The sequence below is a fragment of the Perognathus longimembris genome, chromosome 18, assembly GCF_023159225.1.
Source record: "Perognathus longimembris pacificus isolate PPM17 chromosome 18, ASM2315922v1, whole genome shotgun sequence".
Lineage (NCBI taxonomy): Eukaryota > Metazoa > Chordata > Mammalia > Rodentia > Heteromyidae > Perognathus > Perognathus longimembris.
The window spans coordinates 41,845,894-41,868,855 of NC_063178.1; the positions used below are offsets into that span (position 1 = coordinate 41,845,894).

At 39.4% G+C, this 22,962-nt stretch overlaps 1 pseudogene; it reads right to left on the minus strand.

The window, feature by feature from the left end:
* Window positions 1-3,824: 3,824 nt before the first annotated feature.
* LOC125366981 lies at window positions 3,825-17,272 on the minus strand (annotated as a pseudogene).
* Between the last annotated feature and the right edge of the window lie 5,690 nt (window positions 17,273-22,962).

The window sequence follows — 22,962 nt, forward strand, 5'->3', positions numbered from 1 at the left end:
AGCTGCTATGTGTGTCCCAACATTCTCATTCTCAGTTCTTTTCTGGATTTGAGCAGAAGCCCTCCTTTCTCATCCTTCACCCCCTTTCCCCACAAACACTATGTAGGTTCAACAGGGAGGGCTTCCTAGTCCTTATTTTCACAGCAAACTAGCAGCTGACTTCTACAGCAGAAGGAACCTCAGGTGTGCACCAGGCACTCTATCCGCAGTCTCACCTGGATTATTAGCTTAGCTTCAGGTCTTCACTAGCCTGCGAAGGTGAAGGGCAGGAAAGTTACAGAGCAGGGATGTGGGGTGAGAAAGTTTCAGGACCTGGGAGGAAAAGGGTGACCTAGGAGTCACCACTATGGAGATACTCAAGGTAGCAGGAGAGTAGCTTTTGGCACCCCATGATCTATGGCAAGGGAACCTGCTGATTTCCACCTGGAAATTTCACGAAAGGACAAATATTAAACTTGGGTATTGATTGCTTTTTCCTGTGTGTGGTAGTAGTTTGAAAGTTGATTCTACGAGCATCACTTGCTTCCTAACCCAAATCACTGCCAATTAACTTATCTCTCCCCCAGTTTCCTTCATGTATCTGACTTCTTGTGTTTAGTCCCCAGGTTTCCCCAACCAAAATTGTCACAGAGAATTAGTATTAGTTAGTATTTTTCTCTAACCATTACTTGAGATTCAGTTTCTGTAGAAGCCTGCTCTGATTTCTCAGTGTGATTGATCCTGCTCACCAAGCAGGTGTGAAGCATGTTCCAAATGTCAATGATTGGCCACAGGATCGTCTATCACACCCTGAGAAGGAAATTGTGCTCAGCTTTGCTCCGTGCACCCTCTCCTGACATCTGCTCTATCTGCCTGACAGGTAGTTGCTGTCACATTTGTCTGTGGCCCTATCTTGTAAGTTTCTAGAGGGGTGGGAGGATAACTTCAACTCCAGAATGTGGTAATGTTATTATAGGCTTCTCGAATCCATGGATGCTTTGATGAAAGGAGGAAGAGAAGGAAGAAGTGGTGGAGGAAGAGGAAGATGGCCACAAAAAAAATCAGATTCTTCTTCCTTCAGGGCTTTATCTGGAGTCTCAAGTTGCATCTGTTGATGTGGTAATAAATTCTGGAAGTCCTGAGGCTCTAAAAATGCTTCCAGTTTCACAAAGCTGGCCTGAAAGATCAAGAAAATCCAAGCGATGATGGGAAAGAGCTTTGGGGCATGACCTAGGTCTCTTCTTGCCTGAGTGTGTGAATCCTTACCTGGCATCGTTATGTTAAAACCTTGAGTCCTTGGGAGCTGGAATCGTACAGTGTCTAAACATGCTGAACACGCAGTTCCTGTGTTTATATTAGGTCTTGTGGCCTGCTAGCTATATGACCTTATATGACCTTGTACAAGTAATGCAGTGTCTCTAGCCTTCAGATTCTCTACAGGCCAACGGGGGGATAATTAGTGATGATAAAAGGCCTTGTGGACCACAGTTATTACCATAAGGTTTAGATGAGTTAAGTCATAGAACATAGAACAGTGACTGGCACTTAGTATTAAGTTATGGTTAGCTGTCATAAACCATTCTTGGCTACACTATTCTTGATTAAATTATATGTAGCTTAATAAGGTTTCATTTAACTGTAAGTGGGAAATGTAAATTCAACACAGATGTGACCAAACTGGTAGGATGATGTTAATTTATTGGTGATGAGCAGATCTGGTAATTTTACTATGCTGCCCACTTTGGGGCAGAATTCACATCCTTTGTCCCTAACATCTTTTTTCTTCTTTGCTTTTTCTCTTCTTTACACCTCTGCTCCTCCTGGTTCCTTGTTCAGGTATAGGTTATTTTAGCAATGGAAATTATTACTACAAGTCATAAACATCACAGTAATGTTTGAACTTGTGATCTTTTGTGGCATCGTCCATTCCTAAAATAAGATTATTACACAGGCTCTCAAAAGTCACTGTTCAGATTTGCACAATTGTCACTCACTGTGTAAATGGGGTTCTGGTACAATTTAACCCTTTTCTGAGAAAATGTGGCAAGATGTCAGTAATTATGCCAGTTTCTTTTCTTCTCTGCCCAATTGTCCTCAGCTTCATGTTTTGTTAAATGATCACCCTTAACCTTATCTATAATTTTGCATAAAAAGTATATTCCTATTTCAAGGTGCATTTAGAAACACAAAATGAAACTCAACTTACTCTTATGCAAGCAACTCAAAGTGAAAGCTGAGCAAGGTTGTTTGGAAATATAAATAATGCTGAGGTGAGCAGCTTTTTCTTTTGATGAAGAAAATCCATTGTTTACATTAGAAACCAAAACCACTACAACAGAGACCATAGAATCCTGTCTTCTTTATCAGCCTGAACTTGGGGGACTCATGATTTCTTGGATTTTGCCTTACACTTGAGCCACATTTCCAGCCCCTCTCTTTGCTGCTTAACTACAAATGGAGTCTTCTAGTATATTCTGGCTAGGATGGCCTCAAACTGTGATCCTATATCTTTCTGCCTCCTGAGTATCTAGGATTACAGATAAGTGCCACTGACGCACAGTAACAGAATTCTTTCTAAACTTATAGCATGCTTATGTGTTGATCCTTTCTGTACCCATTGAGTGGTTAATGAGTATAAATTCCCCTAATTTAGAAAGTCACTTGAACAGTGGATAACCAAGTAGAGGAAGCCCTGGTCTCTGAGTGAACAGAAAGTGAAAGTTAATTAGCAAAGGAATAGTTAGAAACAGTAACTACAGAACACTCAGAGTATGACATTGCAGGAGAAGGAGAAGGAGTGTTAGGCCCAGTAGCTTTGGCCAGCTGGGCCTTTTTGCAGCAACTGGAACTTCTTGCTACCTTCCTCATGACCTCTAGAGACTATTTTTCCCTTTCCTCACTTTGTGGAACCTCAGGTTTTGCCATGGAATCTCGAGCTCCGATTCCCACTGTTTCAGAGAACCTCCCAAGGCTGATAGATTTGGTAAAAGTTCTTAGCTCCTCTAAGGAAGCCCTCATCTATGATACAGTGTAATGCGAGGAATTCATCATTTTACCCTAAAACCTATGGTCAATTATTTGGCTTTTGGAATTGAAAATTTATGGTATCTACTAACCAGAAGTAATCACATTGACCAAAGGACCCTAAATCTTTTAACTTCTTGTTTCAATTTTTCAGCACAAGTGGTTCAAAGGACCAAGATGAAGTGGGAGATCGGGCTCAGCTTGGTTCAGGAGCCCCACAAGGGGAGTTGGTGCAAAGAGGCATGAACACCAGAGAGATTGGGAGTCAGTGCCCATCACATAGAAAACCCCTGGAAGCTGGGATTTGTTTATCCTTGTCAAGAAGTCTAAGAAGTAGATATTGGGAAAGAAGATGGACTGGGGAGGAGGGAGGCAGTTTGGCAGAGTTGGCTGCCACAGGGGCCACTGTGGCAATCCCCATTCTCCACGTCCCTCCTCGCCACAGCCAACACCATGGCAGCAAATTGAATTCCTTTCCAAAAATAACATATCCAACAGACACAAGTGACATTCTTTCTGTTTAGATCATCAGAGTCTTCAGCAAAACAGCTTAGGAGCATCCAAAATCTCCAAGTTGGCCCTGATGAGAATTATTTCTTCTAATTCACTAACTTTATAAACATAGGGTTAGGATTTTGAAACCACTTTTCATTTTCAGTGAGATATTTAATTGTTATCCTATGTACTTTTTGTTTTTGATATTTTAACTCAATTTTTATTATTATTAAGGAGTGCAAAGGGGTTACAGGTCCATAATTCAGGTTATGAGTACAATGGTTCAGTTGTTATGTCACCCCTTTCTTCATTTTCCTCCCACTTTTTTTCTCTGGTCCCAACTCACATCATTCAGTTTTAGTATAATGTATATTAAATACAATGGCTGCATTTTGTCACCACCTCTCCATTCCTGTATTCCTTTGTTGTTTTGAATTTTTTTTAATATTATGATAACTTGAAAATTAAGACTCGGACAAATGAATGACCTTATTTATCATTTCCTAATAAAAATCATGAGTCTACTTCATTGTGTAGCTTATCCCTTTTGCAATGGCACCAGCTACCTTACCAACAGGATTGGGCACTGTTGTAAGAAACACATAGCCAATCCCATCAATGAACCCTGCACCCCATGACTTCTCTTCCTTGGTTTTTTCAATCTCCGTTTTCAGTTAATGTATCTCTGTATTCCTATCTTCATATTTCTTATTGAATCCCTCTTTAAGCATTTCTTCTTGGACTTATAAAATGAAAAAGTAAGCCCTGAAAATAAAACTTACTGAGTATCAAAAGTTTGCTCTTAGCAACCCTAGGACCAAGCAACCCTAGGACCTAGCAACCCTAAGACCCCTCTCTCCCTCTCCCCCTCCAACAGTGCTCTTTGATACATTTGTCTAATGCTTCCTCATGATTCCTGAGTAGTAAGACCATATGTTCTCCTAGCTCCCTGTGATTCTCTCAGGAGGGTGGGAGGCACTGGGCAAAGGCAAGCTCGAAATTATCCTCGTGATAGGTCCCACACCCCATCCAGACTCACCTTCAGCTTGTGTTGCAGCTTCTTTTTCTGATCTCTTATCAGATTCTCTCTTTCACTTTCCATCTTTGCCTGTAGTTGGGCCACATTTTCCTTGAAGCTTTTCTCTTGGGCTTCCATCCTTTCCTGCTGCTCCTTATGTTTCTTTCTTAGCACAGTTCCTGCTCCTTTGCAGCTGCCTCCTTTGCAGCCCTCTCAGCTATCTCACATTGGATTTAGAGAAGGAAAATAAGAGTCAAGCCATAACCCTAAACCTTCTGGACTCAGAGACAAAATTGTCTCTGAATTCTTCCACGACCAAACCTAAGCAATGTCAGGATGATATGGAAATGTGCTGCCACACTGGCTGAGTATGACTAGAACTGACTTTTTATTTTTCTGCTTTAGCATCATGTGCATTCTCATGTAGAACAGGAAGCTCCTTCCAGATAGACCTTCATGTCCATTGTTAGGGTTTTCAGGAACCAACCCCCTTTCCTGAAAGTTGTGTCATCCCCAGTACCTGCTATGGCCTTCTGTGTGTCGGTGAGAGCTTTGTCTGATTGTAGGATTGATTTCTCTATAGCATCCTGGGACTGCAGAAAGTTCTGAACGACCTCATTTGCCTAGGACACCAACAAATAAGTGGAATACATTAAACAGCGAAAGTCAATCCCTTGTTGCAGAAATTATTTCTCTCTAAATCTTGTAAAATTTCAACTATCTTCAAGAGTCCTCTGCTTTTGTTCCTTTTTAAAAATTTATTTATTTATTTTCAAAGTGATATACAGAGGGGATACAGTTTCATATGTAAGGCAGTGAGTACATTTCTTATCAAACTTGCTACCTCCTCCCCCATTTTTCTCCTCATTTTTCTGTTCCTTCTTGAACCATAATAGCAAATCCAATCTCTCTTGGAGTACCTCAAAACTTTTTATAGCAGCCTCTGCCCTAGCTGTCCAGCCTCCCCCCACCCTTTTTTTTTTGTTCATTGTGGGTCTTGAAATAAGGGCCTGGGCGCTGTCCCCAAGCTTTTGTGCTCAAGGCTAACACTCTACCACTTTGAGACATATTACCACTTCTGGTCTTCTGATGGTTAGTTGGAAATAAAAGTCTCATGACCTGCTGGATTTGAACTGTGATCCTCAGATCACAGCCTCGTGAAAAACTTGGATGACAGGCATGAGCCACCAGCATTCAGCTTCCAGTCTTTTTTTTTCCTTTTTAAACAGAGAAGTCTAATGCTATTCCAGCTTATAAATGAGATTTACATGTACCTAAAATTGATACCCTCTGGCTGGGTACTAACTACTACTGAGATACAGGGAATCCTCATTTGAAACAAGCCCTGGCAGAAACATCTGGGAGACTCTACCTCCAAAATAACCAGCACAGGACCAAACTAGAAGCATGGGTCAAATTGGAGTACACCAGCCAAGAAAGCAAGCTGAGCAAGTAGTAATCCCTGGGTTCAAAACCCAGTACTGGCTAAAACAAATAAGATATCCCTACATTCTATTCTTCTGCTTGGATACCTGTATTCTTTTTATAACCTACATGGAATCCTCTGCTAATTCATCCTGACCTTCCCTCTGATCTTGAAGAAAGCTTTCCCAATCTAACTCTGGAATTGTGTATGACTGTCCTATGCAAGTGTCCTACAAGGTTCCCCAATGACAGACTCAAGGAATTTGCAATTTGTTAGCTTCCCTGTGCCTCACATTTCTCAGCTACAAATCTTGGATAAAAACTGTACTAATTTATCACATTGTTCTTAAAATTAAATTATAATTTTCCAAGTACCACAAAAGTACTGGTTACTGAGTATTCATGATGTTAAATAGGGTGTTGAAGTTGAAGCATTATGGTGCACAAATCTAATCATATCACTGGGGAGGCTGAAGTGGAAATAATGTGCGTTGGGAGCCTTACCTACATGAAACACCCTGACTTAAATCAAAGAAAAATAAAAACAAAATTCCAATGAAAGATAAAATATGATTTTGAATAGGTTTGAGCATTATTAACATTAATATTGTACCCATATTATTCCACCATTGTTTTTACTTGATGTTCAGCCCAGGATGACCTACATTATCTTGTGAAATTCAATTTACTACTTGTATCTCAGGCAAGACAATCAGTTTCTTGTGAACATAACAAAGGAGTGTCTTTAATTTTTAATTCTCATCAACTTCACTAAGATACAATCACATTGTTTGGCCTATTAAAATTATCCTACTCTATCTGGGATTATTGGTGTTATGTCCTTTTTTTTAGGAAAGAATGTTTCATTAAGAGCAAGTCATTGTGATACTTAGAAAAAATTTTGTTTTTAATTTTAACATAATAAAGTATGATTATGTTTGTAAAAAGTAATTGTGGATATAGAAGGAAAATGCAGACTTTCTTCTCACAAATGATTCTGTATTCTTTAGTAGTGAGATTCTCTGTCTAACTGCAATTTATCCCCCTAGTCCTTATTCCTTACCTTACTCCTTTCTGGGATACTGTCTCATAGTAAAGCCCAACCTTCGACTTGCTTTCTAAGTACAGACTGTGTCCTCCAGGGGCAGAGAAAGTTCCATTGGAAATGCATTTCATTAAATGCTCAGAAACTTTCTTCAGCTGGGTCTGGCAGTATTTGACAGAGGCTTCTTCATTCTGCAGGATGAACTCTTCCTTTGTTCTCTCTATGCTGCTCTGTTAAGGCCATAGGAAGACAGTACAAAGGAGGTATTAGAAAGAAAGTCTATGGTGATCTTCATGGAAAAAGTAAGGTGAAGGCTCAGAGCATACTGGTACATGGGAAGGAGCCACTGCTACTTCTGAAAACTGTCTAAGTAATATTAGAAAGTCCCTGAACATTTTGGGAACCAGGCTCATTCTCTGTAAAATGATGGAATTCAATGACAGGACCTGCACAATTCTTTCAACAGTGAAGTGATTAACAACAATAAAACCACAAGATAAGCAAAATTGCAAGTGGAATGTGGCTAGGAGAGTTATCTGAGGATTTGTGTTGCAAGGATGAAAATGCAAATGTTAAAAAGTATGCAATTAACACTGAAGTTTCTCATCTGTTCAGGTGTTTGGAACCATTAATTAATTCTTGCAATGAGCATATAAAAGCATGAAATTATATGCCCCCTCCCCAAAAAAAGTTTTGGTTGTGCTTTTATCCCAACAGCAACTTCATTGCAGAAACTGAGGTCGTGATCTCACATAGACCTTGGGCGCCCTAGGCCAAGCACTGGGGGCTCATTCAACATCATACACTACACTTTGGGCATACAGAAATGACTCTCCGTGTACATTTGGCTTATTTTAATTCTGGTCTTGGGGCTTGAACTCAGGGTGTAGACTCTGTTCCTAAGCTTTATGCTCAAAGCTGTTTGAGCCAAAGCTCTACTTCTGGACTTTTGCTGTTTAATTGGAGATAAGAATTTCAAAGACTTTCCTGCTCAGATTGGCTTTAAACCGTGATCCTCAGATCTCAGCCTTCTGAGCAGCTAAGATTACAGTATGATCCACTGGTGCCTGGCTTTTTATACTGCCAATCATATTGTAATTTATTATACAAGAATAAAGGATAAATGTCTGTTTTCCATCAGCTTGTAGAGAGAAGCTACCATGCCTAGTTACTGATCGAGATAGTTTCTTGCTAATTTTTCACCCTAAATAACCACAATTTATTACCTGGTATAAAATTTCTTTATCTTAGTTGACAAAGGCTACTTCTTCTGGTAGCACTGTCTTTTCCTATTCATTCTTTTCTTTCATGCTCTTCACTTGTACATTAGAATTAAAATCACTGATAACCACCAATATGATCAATGTTCAAATCTAACTTTTGAGACCCAATTATAAGGAAGAATGAAAATCTGCATATGCTGTGAACAAGAATTTCATAACAAAACTTAGCATTATGGGTACATATTTTCCATATCCTGAAGCCACTTCTATAGCTAGGATTTCATTGAATTTTTGTTTTAAACCTGGATGCACCTTTAGGAGCTTGACGTCTTATTTACCTCTTAACGCATTTAAATTCACAAAACATTTTTCTGTCTATATAGGAGAACACTTGCCCAACTTACTTAACCTGAAACACAGCTATTACTCCTTATGATCAGTAGGCCCTAATGTCATCAGTGGAATAGTTTCTTAAGATACATTCCATCTCTATAAAGCTTCATGTAGAACGACAATAGTTAGTGGAGATGAAATTATATACATAGCATGAACTAATTTCCTATCTTCTTAATATATTCAAAAATGTAATTAAAGCTTTACTTCAGGGAACTAAAAAGAGAGATAAGTCCAGAAGCTAAGAAGACTCACGTTTTCCAGTGACAATAATTTCCTCTCTCACAGTCTTGGGTTTTGCATTGGTAAAGATGGAGGAACAGATTTCTTTTGGATTGCATTTGGAAATTACAATCCAGCTGGTCTTCTGGCAAGTCTTCAATATGAACTAAGAGATCTTTTTCTTTTGTAGGTCGATCAAAGACAAAACATTTACGTTTTAGAAAGAAATACCTGTTACACTCCTTAGGCAAGTTGGCATTTTGAATTTTCAAACTCATGTCTATAACAATAAAAGGAAAATGTTGGTCATTGGAAGGGCATCCATCATGCCAGGGGCTCAGTATTTTCATTCCAAAGATTTTATATTACTGATGTGAAATCTCCTTCTGTCTAATCACATGATACTGCATTGCAAACCAACCTTTTGCACAGAGGCAAAAGGAAAAATGTAATTTTGAAGATTAAGCAATGTATCTGTCCATAAATGGGGGAAAATTATTAGTCTCCCTAATTCTAGTGAAACTCTCATGCATTAAGAGTTTAATACAGGGGCTCGGAATATGGCCTAGTGGCAAGAGTGCTTGCCTTCTACACATGAAGCTCTCGGTTCGATTCCCCAGCACCACATATATGGAAAATGGCCAGAAGGGGCGCTGTGGCTCAGGTGGCAGAGCGACCTTGAGCGCAAAGAAGCCAGGGGCGGTGCTCAAGCCCTGAGTCCAAGGCCCAGGACTGGCCAAAAAAAAAAAAAAGAAAAAAAGAAAAAAAAGAGTTTAATACATGTTTTTTGGGTGATTAGTAGAACAAAATGGTTAAAAGCAGTTTTCTGATTTTATTGTATCTTTGTCAGAAATGAAATGTAAAAAAGACTTAAAATAAAATTATACCAGGAAAAGATAAGATGCTACTGGAAAAAATGTTAGAAAGAGAATAGGTAACATTCAAGTCAGAACAGAAAATCTGTTACAAATATCAACCAAATAGAAATACATAGCACAGATTTCTTAAAGATTACTTCCACTGAAACTTTTGAGGATACAGTTAACTTAAAGATAGTGTGGATATGTCTTCATTATATCTAAATTACTCTATGAAGTTTCACAGAGACAATGTGAATAACTAGTGTGTAAGAATCGATGGATAAATAATGAAAGAGAATAAAATGGTATCTAAAATATCTATATTGTCTTTTCTTTTTTTATATATTGTCTTTTCAAGTGCCCCCCAACACTTCACTTTGATAATACAAGTCTGAAATATTTAATTCATTAAGTATAAGGTTACAAATGAAGAAAATGATGATTAAAAAAGGTAAATAAAGATTGAATCTTACTCAAAAGAAATATCAAGGTTTTTCTTAAGTATTTACTGTATATAATAGTCTTCCATTGAGGAATGTGAATGAGTCAGATATTAGTAAAATATACCATGGAAAATAATTTAAAAATTGACCCATTTATTAAATATAATTCCATGCTTACCAAATTTTAATTTTTTCACATGAAACACTTATTTTAAAAAACTTAATATGTGGACCTTTCAATATTATAGGATGGATTATAATCAGGATAATTTTTGGCATGGTGTTAATTCATCTTAAAAATTTGATCCAGTATTTGTGCCTTTTTTAGTGATTTTATATTGCACTTGAAGATTTTCAAATGATAACTCTGGAATAGCATAGAAGTGCTTGTGGGTTTATTAATTGTTTAGATGAAAAACCAAAACATTTTCTAAAACATACTTTGTGAAATATTTTATTTGTATATGGGTCTGTTTATGAAATATTTTGCCAGAACATGATATTATGAATGTTCAGGAACAACACACTGTTGTTTTTATTTTTAAACTTGATTTCTATGACATGCAAGCTATGAAAGTTGATACAACTCTGTAAAGCTTTTTCTTGCATGTGCTGATTCATAAAATACTCTCAAAATGTATTTAACTTATTTAGATATGAGAATTCTTATCATATACAATGCTAGAGTACTATAAAGAAACTGAAAATAGAGTCATTCTTTTTAAAAAATAATCTTTGAGTAACTATTACCAGTCACCTTTCAACAATTAGTATATCGTATTAAGGCACAATCCAATCTCAAGTAAACATATACATCCAATACTGATTGAAAAGGCTTATATATATACAGCTCTACAAACCTCACCTGAAATAAGTTTTAAGGCATTCTCCAGATAGTCATCCTCTGTGATGGGACTGTCATCTAACTTCAGCTCCAGAATGAAATCCTGAACAGTCCAGACAAAGTCTGGAAAGAAACTCACAAATTCACCAGAGTCATCGACTTCATCAGATGACTTTGTAGTGGACTTTGCCCTGATTAGCTCTGTTAGTTCAATTACATAGCTGGGGTCTTAGCTAAAGAATGAAAAGCACCATACACCACAAGTTTCAGATCTTGCCTATGAACCCACTGATAACCTTTCATTTTGTGCTATGTACTCTCCTCAACCAGGAGAACTGAGTCACTTAAAGAAACATGGTCAGGGCTGGGAATATGGGGGTCAGTTGCCATCTTCCTAAACACAATACAACATGACTATTGTTTTCCAGGAAGGATACTGCAGTTGCACCAGGGCCTGCTGGTTGATGGTGCCTATGCTATTGTAGACAAAGGTGATGCTGAGTAGAACGGACAAGGCAAAGATCCACGCGTCATTCTTAGAAAGCACATGAGAGCAAGGGACATGGAAGTCTACCTGTGACAGTCTTTCATTTATTGTTCATTTCACACTTCAGTTGAAATAAAGAAAGATCAAAGTTGTTTTGTTTTTTAACTATCTTGTTTACACTTCCTTTCGTTATTAACAGTGATCTTCTTTGGGCCTTGGTTTCCTTAGTCAGAATGAATGATGATATAGTTAAATGTGTATAAAATACTTTCTACAGCAACTATATACAGCAGATGACAGAAATATTAAAAATAACCATCATAAGTATTGTATATAAGTAAATGCTATATGAATGTATATCCAAGATTATCATCCCTGCCAATAATACACTAAAATTTTATTGTGTGAGGGAAATCAACAATTTTAATAAATAGGAACAAATACTTTACAGATTTAAACATGTAAGTGTGTCACTGGGATGGTAGTTGTTTCAAAGTGCCTCATTTACTTAAAAATGATAGAATGCATAATTAGAGACTAAAAGATCATATACATGGTAGCAGTGAGCATGTGTAACAGGCTGAAAGGTACAGCCAGAAACAAGATTCAGGATAAGATGAGATGGGCCATGAAGTATAGGAAAATAGAATTAAGTGCTCAATTCCTGCAAGTCATGGAGGCAGTGAGTAATTCTAAACAAAAGCAATTTATACTGTGTCATTAGACTCAAAGTCCTATTGGCCTCATAGGTAACCACTGAGATGTCCTTACCTCTAGGAAATGTTCTCTGACCCATATATGTAGCTTATATGGTCACTCTGGGCATCTGTAGCACCTTGTGCTGCTTATACAAAATGTATGTTGGCTACTGAAGTAGGCTCCTGTGTTAGGCCCTTACCTTTTACTGCTGGATCCATAGAATATAGGATAGGGACTTAGAATTGATCTCTTTAATGAATATTTACTAAATTGTATCATACTCCCAGTTGCAAAGAATATTTTACCATAATAGAGACAACAAACTGAAAGAACTCACAATATCTAAAGATGGAACAAAGCAAAAGCAAGGTATAAGGGACCAGAGTCTAGCTCAGTGGTAAGTACAAAAACTAGTATGCAACACTCTTTTTTGTTCAGTCCCCAATATTTTCTACAAAAGCATAAATCAAAGCATAAAATAGACTTTCTTTTGTGCTGATATGAATGACTTAATAAGTGAACAGTTGACAGAGTAGAGGAAAACTCTTCCTTACAGAAGAATCTCCAATAATATCTATGCTATCTCTGTTAGGGGTAGAGTTTAATGTTACTACCATCTTACATTAAGATCTCTATACTAGACTGAGGTGGTAGCACAGTGGTAGAGCATTGTCTAGGATGCACAAAACCCTGACTTGGATGCCCAGGAGTAATAAAAGAACAAAGAACAAAGAATGAATTTACCTAGTGATTCACTTGCAAAAAAGCAGAGGAGGAAAGGTTTTCATGTTGGTTTTTTTTGAAGGATGATAATACATCAAAATATTTTGGTTTATCAGAGTAGTATCAACAAACAAATTTAGGTTCCATTCATAACTAGATTTGTAGTTTTCAGGAACTGAATTAAGCAGTGGAAATTTAGAGACATATATGGTAAGTTAAGGAACACAACCAAGGGAGACTCCTCCATGATTTTGATTTACCTTCTCCACATCACCCAGGCCTTCAGTGTCCAGAAGGACCCAGGTGAAATTTGGTTGAGTGGGATGAGTCACATACCACATCCAGATGCCCTTTGTTTCAGACCTCACTGTACTGCCCAGATTGAAACCTGCAACCAAAGAGAAGAAAGTAATATAGACGTGTTTAAGTTCTGAGAATATAGTACTGTGAGGTTCTGTTCTTTAAGATAATGAGCTAGTAGGAAAGATGAAAATGTGAGAAAGGGAGCCTTCATAGGCAGAGGATTGATAGAGCTAGGGACAGATTCTCTGGAAATCAAGAAGGAACAAATAAAATGTTCTTATTCAAGAAAATCACCCACACAGATCAAGACACACTGCGTTTATAAACTGCTTTGTTGAATGGCAACTTCTTTTTACAACAACTTAGAGATAGGAAAAATTAAAAACAAAACCAAAAATTACCTGCATTTAACAAAATATGGAATACAAATGACAATATTTGAAGCAAGTTTTCTACCTTATTTATACGGCCTATGGTTTACTATTATAGACATATTCATAGACATAGACATAGACATAGACATATTATAGACATATAGACAATTATAAAGCATAATCCTCCATATTAACCTGCATCCCCCCCAAAAAAATAGAAGAAAGAATAAAAGTGTGATAGAACACAAGGTTTAATGGGAACTCCAGGAACATGTACAATCATCTTCTCATTTGTAAAATGTGTGTGTTAGGTTCTTTTTAAAAAATCAGTTTAGTTTTTTAATACTATTTTTGTTAACTTTTAGTAGTTGTACAAAGGGATTTCAATTGAACATGTCGGTTTGTGAGTACAATGCATCTTGACTAATGTCACCCATTCCATCATTCTTCCCCATGTCTCCCAACTCCACCCATCCCCTCAATTTTGAACATGACATCTCCTGGTCAAAATAGCTCATGGCCATAGGTACCTTCCCATCGGTAAGGGAAAGACTAGGCTATCTCTTTTTTAAGGACATCTTTTGGATGACTGATCATTGCATAATAAATCTGCTCACACTCCACTTGATAAAATTGTTTCTCCTATTCAGTCTATTCACAAAGAAGGCTGATAACATTTAGTCTCTCTAGTAGGCTGTTATTTGTCTAGATGAATACAAGTGTGTTAATACAGTAGAAAAAAGAAGAACAGAAATTGACAGATAAAATGTGCTCAGAGTAATCCGGAGGATCTCAAATCTTATAGTATGCTGGTATAATTAGACAACATATCATTATGGCAGCCTAAGAATGGAAGTACCATGATAGTTATATGAACAAGACAATGCTATAACAAAACTAGGGTGACCTGATATAGAATGCAAAATGTGCCTGCAGAATTCTAATAACATGATGCTCATTCTAATAAAATGATGAAAGTATGAGTGCCAGCATTTCACACAGTGAAGGATTTTATGTAGTGTATCACACTCATTACTACCTCTTGTCACTAGAAATGCTACAGATGGTTCAAGCCCCATGACTAACAAAAAAGGAAAAGAAAAGGAAGGAAGGAAGGAAGGAAGGAAGGAAGGAAGGAAGGAAGGAAGGAAGGAAGAAAGGAAGGGAGAGAGGGAGGGAGAGAGAGGAAGGAAGGGAGAGAGGGAGGGAGGGAGGGAGGGAGGAAGGAAGGGAGGAAGGAAGGAAGGAAGGAAGGAAGGGAGGAAGGAAGGAAGGAAGGGAAGGAGGGGTGGGATGGAGGGAGGGAGGGAGGAAGAAAGGAAAAGAAATAAGAAAGAAAAGAAAGCACTGGGAAAAGGGTCATAAATTTTATATTTATGTTTTATTCCTTGCCTTCTCTTTCTTTTTTCTCTTTCCTTTTTCCTATCCTTTATTCTTTCTTTCCCTTCCTTCCTTCCTTCATTTCCTCCCTCTCTCCCTCTCTCCCTTTCCTCCTTCCTTTTCTCTCCCCTCCTTCCTCTCTCTCCTTTCTTTCTCTTCTCTTCTCCTTTCCTTCTTCTCCTTTCTTCTACTCCCTTTTTCTCTCTTCTCTCTTCTTGTTGATCCTCTTCCTCCTCCTCCTCCTCCTTCTCTTCCTTTTTCCTCTTTCCCTGCCTTGCCCCTGTCTTCCCTTCTCTTCCTCTCCCCCTTTTCCTCTCTCTCCTCCCTCTCTGTCACTCTACTCCTCTTTCTGCCCTTCTTTCTCACTTCTCCTATCCCTTCTCCTCCTCTTCTCTTCTTCCTCTCCCTCCTTCTCCTTCCTCCTCATCTCTGGTAGCAGTGCAGGACTAAGATATTGAACATAGAAGCTTTCAACTCCAAGTTAAATGGGAGAAGAAGAAGGTCATGTACAGGACCTTCCATGTACAGGACTGCCTATGAGTTAGACCTAGATACAATTAAATTAAAACTACCTCAAACTGATTTTCCCTAAATAACACAAGACAAGCATACTGAAGTCTTTCTTGGATATCTTACACATTTAAAAGAGATTGCCTCTAACAAGTTCATAAAGGAGTTTCAATTTAATGTCAATCTGTAAATACAATCTACCCTCATCCAATGACACCTTTCATGGTTCTCCTCAACCCGCCCATCTCCTCAGTTACACAGTGCCATTTTCACATATGTATATTGAATATTATGACTGCATTTATCCACTCTTCCTCTCTTCATCTACCTCACCTTGCACCCCTTGATATCACCCTGCCTAACACATTCCAGCTTCTACAAATTAAGTTAGTTGTTCAAAGGAGTTAAACCGTTCAGGATATACACTAGGCTGAGACCTTACTGCTGTTTGTAATATTTGACTGGTGAGAGGGAGAAAATCAAGTAGTCCAAGTGGCTCAGCTGCAAGGAAACCATGAACCAGTGTGCATGGGCACCAGAAAGATGGGAAGCTAGGCATTTAGGGTGCAAATGGACTAGTGAAGACTCCTTTTGCTCTCAGCTTTTCCAATTCCAGGTAGCTACGGTCAGGGAAACATCTGATGACTGAGGATAATGGTGTAATTGGGGCAAGAGAGGGCTGGAAGAAGCAATCCTCCAGCAGTGACTCTGCTCGGGTTTGGACTAGGGTTTGGTTCCTCAGTGCCAGGAGGGAATTAAGGCCACATGGAGCTGCAACCCATTCTGGACACCTGAGGAAAAGCAGCTCTTCCTGCATATGCTGTGCTAGGGTTACCACCCCACAGCTGCCTCAGGACTGAAGGGGCCTTAGGTGCTGAAATGCCAGAAACAATCTGGAGGGTCACAAATCCTGGGGCCTCCCATGTCCTCATAACCACTGCTGCCTTAACTCCTTACCACTCCAGGAGCCCCAGCTAGCAAAATTGCTGGGGACCTAGCTCCTTGTTGCTGATCCTGAAGGGAAATAGCACATGAAAGACCACACAGAACTTACCTGGTGTGGATTCTGTAGTCAGGAGACAAATTCTCAGCTGCCTTTGCTCTGAGTTCTTCCCTCTGGCTAGTCAGGAAAGCACTGCTTTTACAGGCTGAGCATCAAGCCACATATGGCAGGCCACCTAGTATGTGTTGTGCAAAAGGAACAGTGAAAGTGAAACTGTCTTCATGTCTTGATCAACAGCTTTAGCAGAGAGATTTTCCCAGGAAATAGTAATGAGAAATGTCCAGAAGTTAGCTGTTTTCCTCCTAACTAACAAAGCCATTTTTTTCTATCAAAACATTATTCCAAGGAATTCTTTTGTGAAATTACACAAAAATGGAATTTCTGCCTACTCAAGATGCTTTCCAAAGTAAATTTATTGTCTGAAGATAAATTTGGAGACATTCATTGGGCATGAATTAATTTTACTTAGTGTGATTTCATTTATGAAAAATGCCTTTAAACCCAATGATTAAATCACAAAGGTATGTACTATAAATTTCACAATATTGCTAGCTCATTGAAGGAATTAATGTTTCTTTTTATTTTACTGGTTTTGCATGTTATAACTATTTTCTTTTTTTCTTTTTTTGCCAGTCCTGAGGCTTGAACTCAGGGCCTAGGCACTGCCCCTGGATTCTTTTTGCTCAAGGCTAGCATTCTGCCACTTGAGCCACAGCGCCACTTCTGGCCATTTTTTATATAGGTGGTGCCAGGGAATTGAACCCAGGGCTTCATATATACCAGACAAACACTCTTGCCACTAGGCCATATTCCCAGCCCCATTATAACTATTTTCTATGAAGAAATTTAGTCATAAAAATAAATCTTCCTTCATTTTCAAAAAGGCAGTGATTAGCAGGGTGCCCATGGCTCATGCCTGTATTCTTAGCAACTCAGGTGGCTGAGATCTGAGGATCACAGTTCAAAGCCAGCCCAGGCAGGAAGGTCCCCAAGAGACTCTTATCTCCAATTAACCACTCAAAAACCAGAAGTGATGCTGTGGCTCAACTGACAGAATGCTAGACTTGGACACAAAGGCTCAGAGAGTGCTAGCATCCAGGGCCTGGGTTCAAGCACTGCAACTGACAAAAAAGAAAAAAGGAAAAAAAAGCAGTGATTGATTTTAAGAAACAATTTCTTGATAACTTCTATGTATTGAAAATTGCTGTGTGTGAATGTGTGTGTGTATGTTTTGTGTGTTAGGACTAGGGATCTTCTCTTTCCAGGAAGGCACTTTTACCACAAAAGCTATGCTTCCATCTTGATTTTTTTCTTCTTATTTTTTGAATATTTTTATCACCTTTACATAGTTGTATAAAGATGTTGCCATTCACTGAAGCGGTTCATGAATACAATGCATCTTGATCAATAGGACCCCTTTCAACATTCTCTCCCATGCCTGCCACCTCACCCCCTCCACTTACTCATCTCGTCCCTTATATTTCTCATTTCCACGGAGTTTCTTCTTTCCACCCTCCCAGCTCCCAGGGCCAGACTGAATAACAATCCTACCTAACTGAACACCTACTTGGAACCACAGCTTTGCCACCATGCGCAGTTTATTGTTGAAGATGGTATCTGTTCACTAGCATTTTGCTCAGAAAGAAGGAGCTAGAATCTTTTCTGTCAGAGTGGTTTCTTGACATAAGCACTGTCTCCGTCTTACAAAGAAGCTACAGTCCTGGATTTACACCTATTGTCAGGGAAATTTTATTTTGAATATGATCATGGCAGAGTGGCAGTTCATTAGTCTGTGTGGGCTAATTAAGCATCTAATTAGTTTCTTGCAAAGAAATACCTTCTTGTGGATTAAGAGTCTGAAGTGACTCAGCACGCTTGTAATTTGATTATCAGGATCTCAAAATCTCATAAAAATAATGATGTGCAGAGAAGGAGTTTGGTCTTGAAATACCTTTTGAACTTTTAAAGATATTTTTATTGAAGTAGAACCATGACACGAAACTCCACACAAACTGTAAATTTACAATTTTGCACACGTTGATACAGCTGGATGATCAGGGACCAATACCTGACGCTTCTGTCTTCCTTCTTTTCAAGCATTGTCATCTGACTTATCACACTGCTGATGGGGTTCGTCTGGTCCTGAACATTTTAGAAAGTTGAATTCCACAGCAGGAAATGTGTTATGCCCATTCAACATTGTGTTCATATAGTTCATCAATGTTTGGAGAGTTAGGCGACCATCTGCTCCTTCTGTTTGCCTAGAATGAATTCACCATAATGGCTCCATCCATTTTTCTTCAATGGACATTTGCCTCAGGTCTTGGCTAGTATTTTGAAGGACACATGAACGCACACGTAGGTATGAACTGATTGTGAAGCTGTGTGAAGTCTTAGTTGATGACGCCTGACTATTTTTCTAAAGTGGTTGTAAGTTTTCCATCCTAATAGCAATGCACGCTTGCTTATTTGCTTGACTACTTTGCCCATATTTCCAAGTCTTCGTCATGGTAGCTGCACTTGTGAAGAGAGTGGTATCTCATAGTCACTTCCGTGTGTGTCATTTCACCAGTGATTCATGACCTTGTACATTTTCAGATGTTTCATGGCCATCTGGATATCTTCCTTTGTAAAATACCTAACCAGATCTTTCACCCATTCTTCTATTAGAATGCCTGTCCTTTTATTAAAAATATGATTATAGGACATAGTTTATATCTCACTTTGAGTCTTTAATGCATATTACATGTATTTTCTCCCACTTTACTTCCAGCCATAGCATTCAATGTTAATTAATTAATCCTGTGGTAAAGAGCTGCTCTGGGAACTGTGAAATGCTCCGCACACTTGTGGTCTTTATTAAGGAATAAATTGCAATAGCAAAACTTGCTCCTTTTTCTAACAGTTGTGGGCACCAAAAAAATCTCTTCAGATTTTGCCAAATTTCCCCTGGGCAGCAACATTGACTTTGGTTGAAAATAACTGGTTTATAGTACCAAGGAATGTTATAGAATAACTACTAGTCACAACTATTCGTACCACTGTGCATGGCTGAAGACCTATAAAGTGAATCAAAGAAAAATTGCACTATATAGAGTTAAACGGCTAAAAAAAACTTAATCAGCAGTGTGTAGATGGGGGAGAGAGATTAAGAAATAAAAAGCAGAGGAGTTTATAAACATTGGATTCAGCTAGTGGAAAGGTGCTGAGGCTGTACTATACAAGATTGATCCAAGTACTGTGGCTTTCTGTGTTGAAAAGTGTAGAGTATAGAAGTTGTGCTCTTCCTCTCTCAGAGACTGGGAGATAGGGATTGTCCATCCGGCTTTCCCCCTCCCTCCCTCCCTCCCTCCCTCCCTCCCTCCCTCCCTCCCTCCCTCCCTCCCTCCCTCCCTCCCTTCCTCCCTTCCTTCCTTCCTTCCTTCTCTCTTTCTCTCTCACTCTTTCCTTCTTTCTTGTTTTCCTTCCTTTTTTGTGTGTCAGTCTTGGGCGTTGAACTCAGGGCCTGGACACTGTCCCTGAGCTTCTTTTGCTCAATGCCAACACTCTACCACTTAAGCCACACCATCACTTCCAGCCTTTTCTGAGTAGTTTATTGGAGATAGGTGTCTCAGGAACTTTCCTGCTTGGACTGGCTTTGAACCTGGATCCTCAGATCTCAGCCTCCTGAGTAGCTAGGATTACAGGCATGAGGCACCAGCGCCTGGCTAAGGATGGTCTTTTTTGATAACTACGTATCAAAGGAATGGTCACAGATCCTAAGAAAGATAGGTTGATAAAATCAGAAAAGGCCAAGGCCTTACATTTCAAAATGGCAGCTAAAGAATTTGCAGTGTGAATGTTTCCAGAGAAGACGTTCTCCCAGTAATGTGCAACCCTAAAGCCAGGAAGGAGCCTGCTCGAGCATGGCCTATCTCAGGGCGTTCAGGCCTCCTTGGGCTACTGTGGTACTTGTATGTTTAGACGGGGTCTGGGAAACGCTATTATGAAACCAGCTGGTTCTATTTGGATGTATGCAACCAGCACACACACTCAGCCATAGGTATCCATGAAGGATCTGGTGTTGCTGCCAGAGCCTGCCTTAATGCCCTCAAATTGCGCCCACTTCTGTTTCTGTATCTTCTTGTGCAGAGAGCGAGGCTCCATGCGGAATGCTTCCAAGGCTGGGTTAAATGGCAGGTGCTGTCAGCCAGTGGAAACCCCCTTGCTCTCCCCCTCTGAGATCTGCGTCCTGGAGGTCAGGGAAGAGCTGTGCCACCAATTCTCCTACCTGGAAGTTGACACATGCAGCAGCTTCATGGTTGTCTGCATCAAGCACAGCGCCTGCAGCATCTCCACGTCCCTAGAATTCGATGAATCAGATGTCTTCACTCTTGTACTAGGTCATCAGGAGATTAGCGGCAGCATTCCACTGCGTATGGGGTGTCATCTGGATTTCCTTCCTGGAAGCACCCTGTACCACATGGGGTAACAAGGTCCTAGAGACAATGACTGATTTCCTGCACAGATCCACTTCCCAGGAATGTATTGAGCCAGCACTCAGCCTTTTGCGTGAGTGGGAGGCTGTGCCCTAATCTCTTAGAATAAAAGACAAACGAAGCATGAATGTCTTACAGGATCTCCTTGCTTCTGGGGAGATTGATTGCCCTGTGGGGTACAATGTGGTTTGATTACTTGGGGTTAAGGTCTTTGGAAACACAAAAGAAAAGATCCATTTACACAGAGACATAGGAGAGGCATTATGGAAGTGGGTTTAACAAAGATATGAGTAGAACACTGGGAAGAATTTCCAGAGGAACAATGTGGACAATGTCAGATAAAGCAGAGGAGAAAGGGTAGCATAGGTAGGAAGGGACAGGAAACAGGCTTCTCCTTTCTCTACCTTGCCCTTGAACAGGCTGATCTCTCAGATCAACCTTGGCTTTTTCAGAAGTACTGTCAGAACAAGACTTGGGCATGAGGACTGTAATTGTTTTTTTTTTTTTTTTTTTGGCCAGTCCTGGGCCTTGGACTCAGGGCCTGAGCACTGTCCCTGGCTTCTTCCCGCTCAAGGCTAGCACTCTGCCACTTGAGCCACAGCGCCGCTTCTGGCCGTTTTCTGTATATGTGGTGCTGGGGAATCGAACCTAGGGCCTCGTGTATCCGAGGCAGGCACTCTTGCCACTAGGCTATATCCCCAGCCCCTGTAATTGTTTAGTGTCATGGCACAGCATAACTTTGCCTTCTTCCATTGGAAGCATCTGTCTCTCCATCCGTCTGACTCAGGCATGACCTGTGGGGTGGGAAGAGGGATACTTTTTGTGGTTTGTCTGTTCCTTTACGTTTCTCTCACATCCTTTTCCCTCAAGGCCTTGAGCAAGAGCAGAAGATAAGGGACAAGTCGCTCAGCTGGCTCTCTAGTAATCGGACACATTGTCCTGTTTCCCAGATACCCAGTAGCTGGTTTTTCTCTCACGTGGGCTGATTCTTGAACACAGTGTGAAAAGCCTCACCTTCCTCTTCCAGATTAGCCAACGTTCTAGAAAGTTCCCTTGCCAACTTCACGTTGTTCGCGCTGCATCTTCGCTGGCACTGGGGAAGCAGCCGAGGTGAGGACCTGCTTGGATTTGTGTGCACAGGGCTGGATTGGACCGTCTGGCGCCTCTTTGTGGAATGTATGGACATTCTTTCCATTTTAGGACCTTAGCCAAGACTCCCAGGCTATAGAAGCTTCTTACATTATATAGCCTGGTATGTTTATACGTGAAGAATACTTTCAGTGTTTGGAACATTACATATATTGGCTATATTAGAAGAAGCCTGTATTTTAGGAGTAGACATATCTAACAATCCAAATACACTTTGATATTGCTTACACTATATTAATTTCTTTATTTCAAGTGAGACACAAATGTGGTTCCGTTTTCTTCTAGTCATAAATGCTGTCACCTTTCTACTTTTGGTTAAGCCTATAATTGAGGTGGCGTTTGTTTTTTGTATTTGATAATGTTTGTATTTTTCAACATATTCATTTGAAAGCTAGGACTTTTTATACGTAGTAAGATCCATTTTGAGTATTTTTCTCTCACATCACTGATCATTATTTTGATACCCAAACATACTAATCGGTAATGACACATTAGCCTTATACCATGTTAAGCCCCTGATATTTTTCTACATGGCTATTGTTGGGCAGCAGGTTTTATTATAAGTCCCCAATGACTCTATTTAATTCTGATGAAAGTTCCGTTAAGATTTTATTTTTAATTCTATTAATCATATGTTCTTATTTGAGGGAAAATAATATGTTTTATGGTACCATTTCTTTGCATTTAAGGACCTTCTTATTTTGGTTCAGATCTTATTTGATCACTTTCCATACAATTGTTTGGGTTTCCTTACATTTAACATATCCATACAACTGGAAATCTACATATTTCATTACACTTAAACAAGCACTGTTGAAGAAGATAAACACAACTTTATATCTGTATCTTGTTTCATACTAATTTTCTATATTATACTTTTTCACT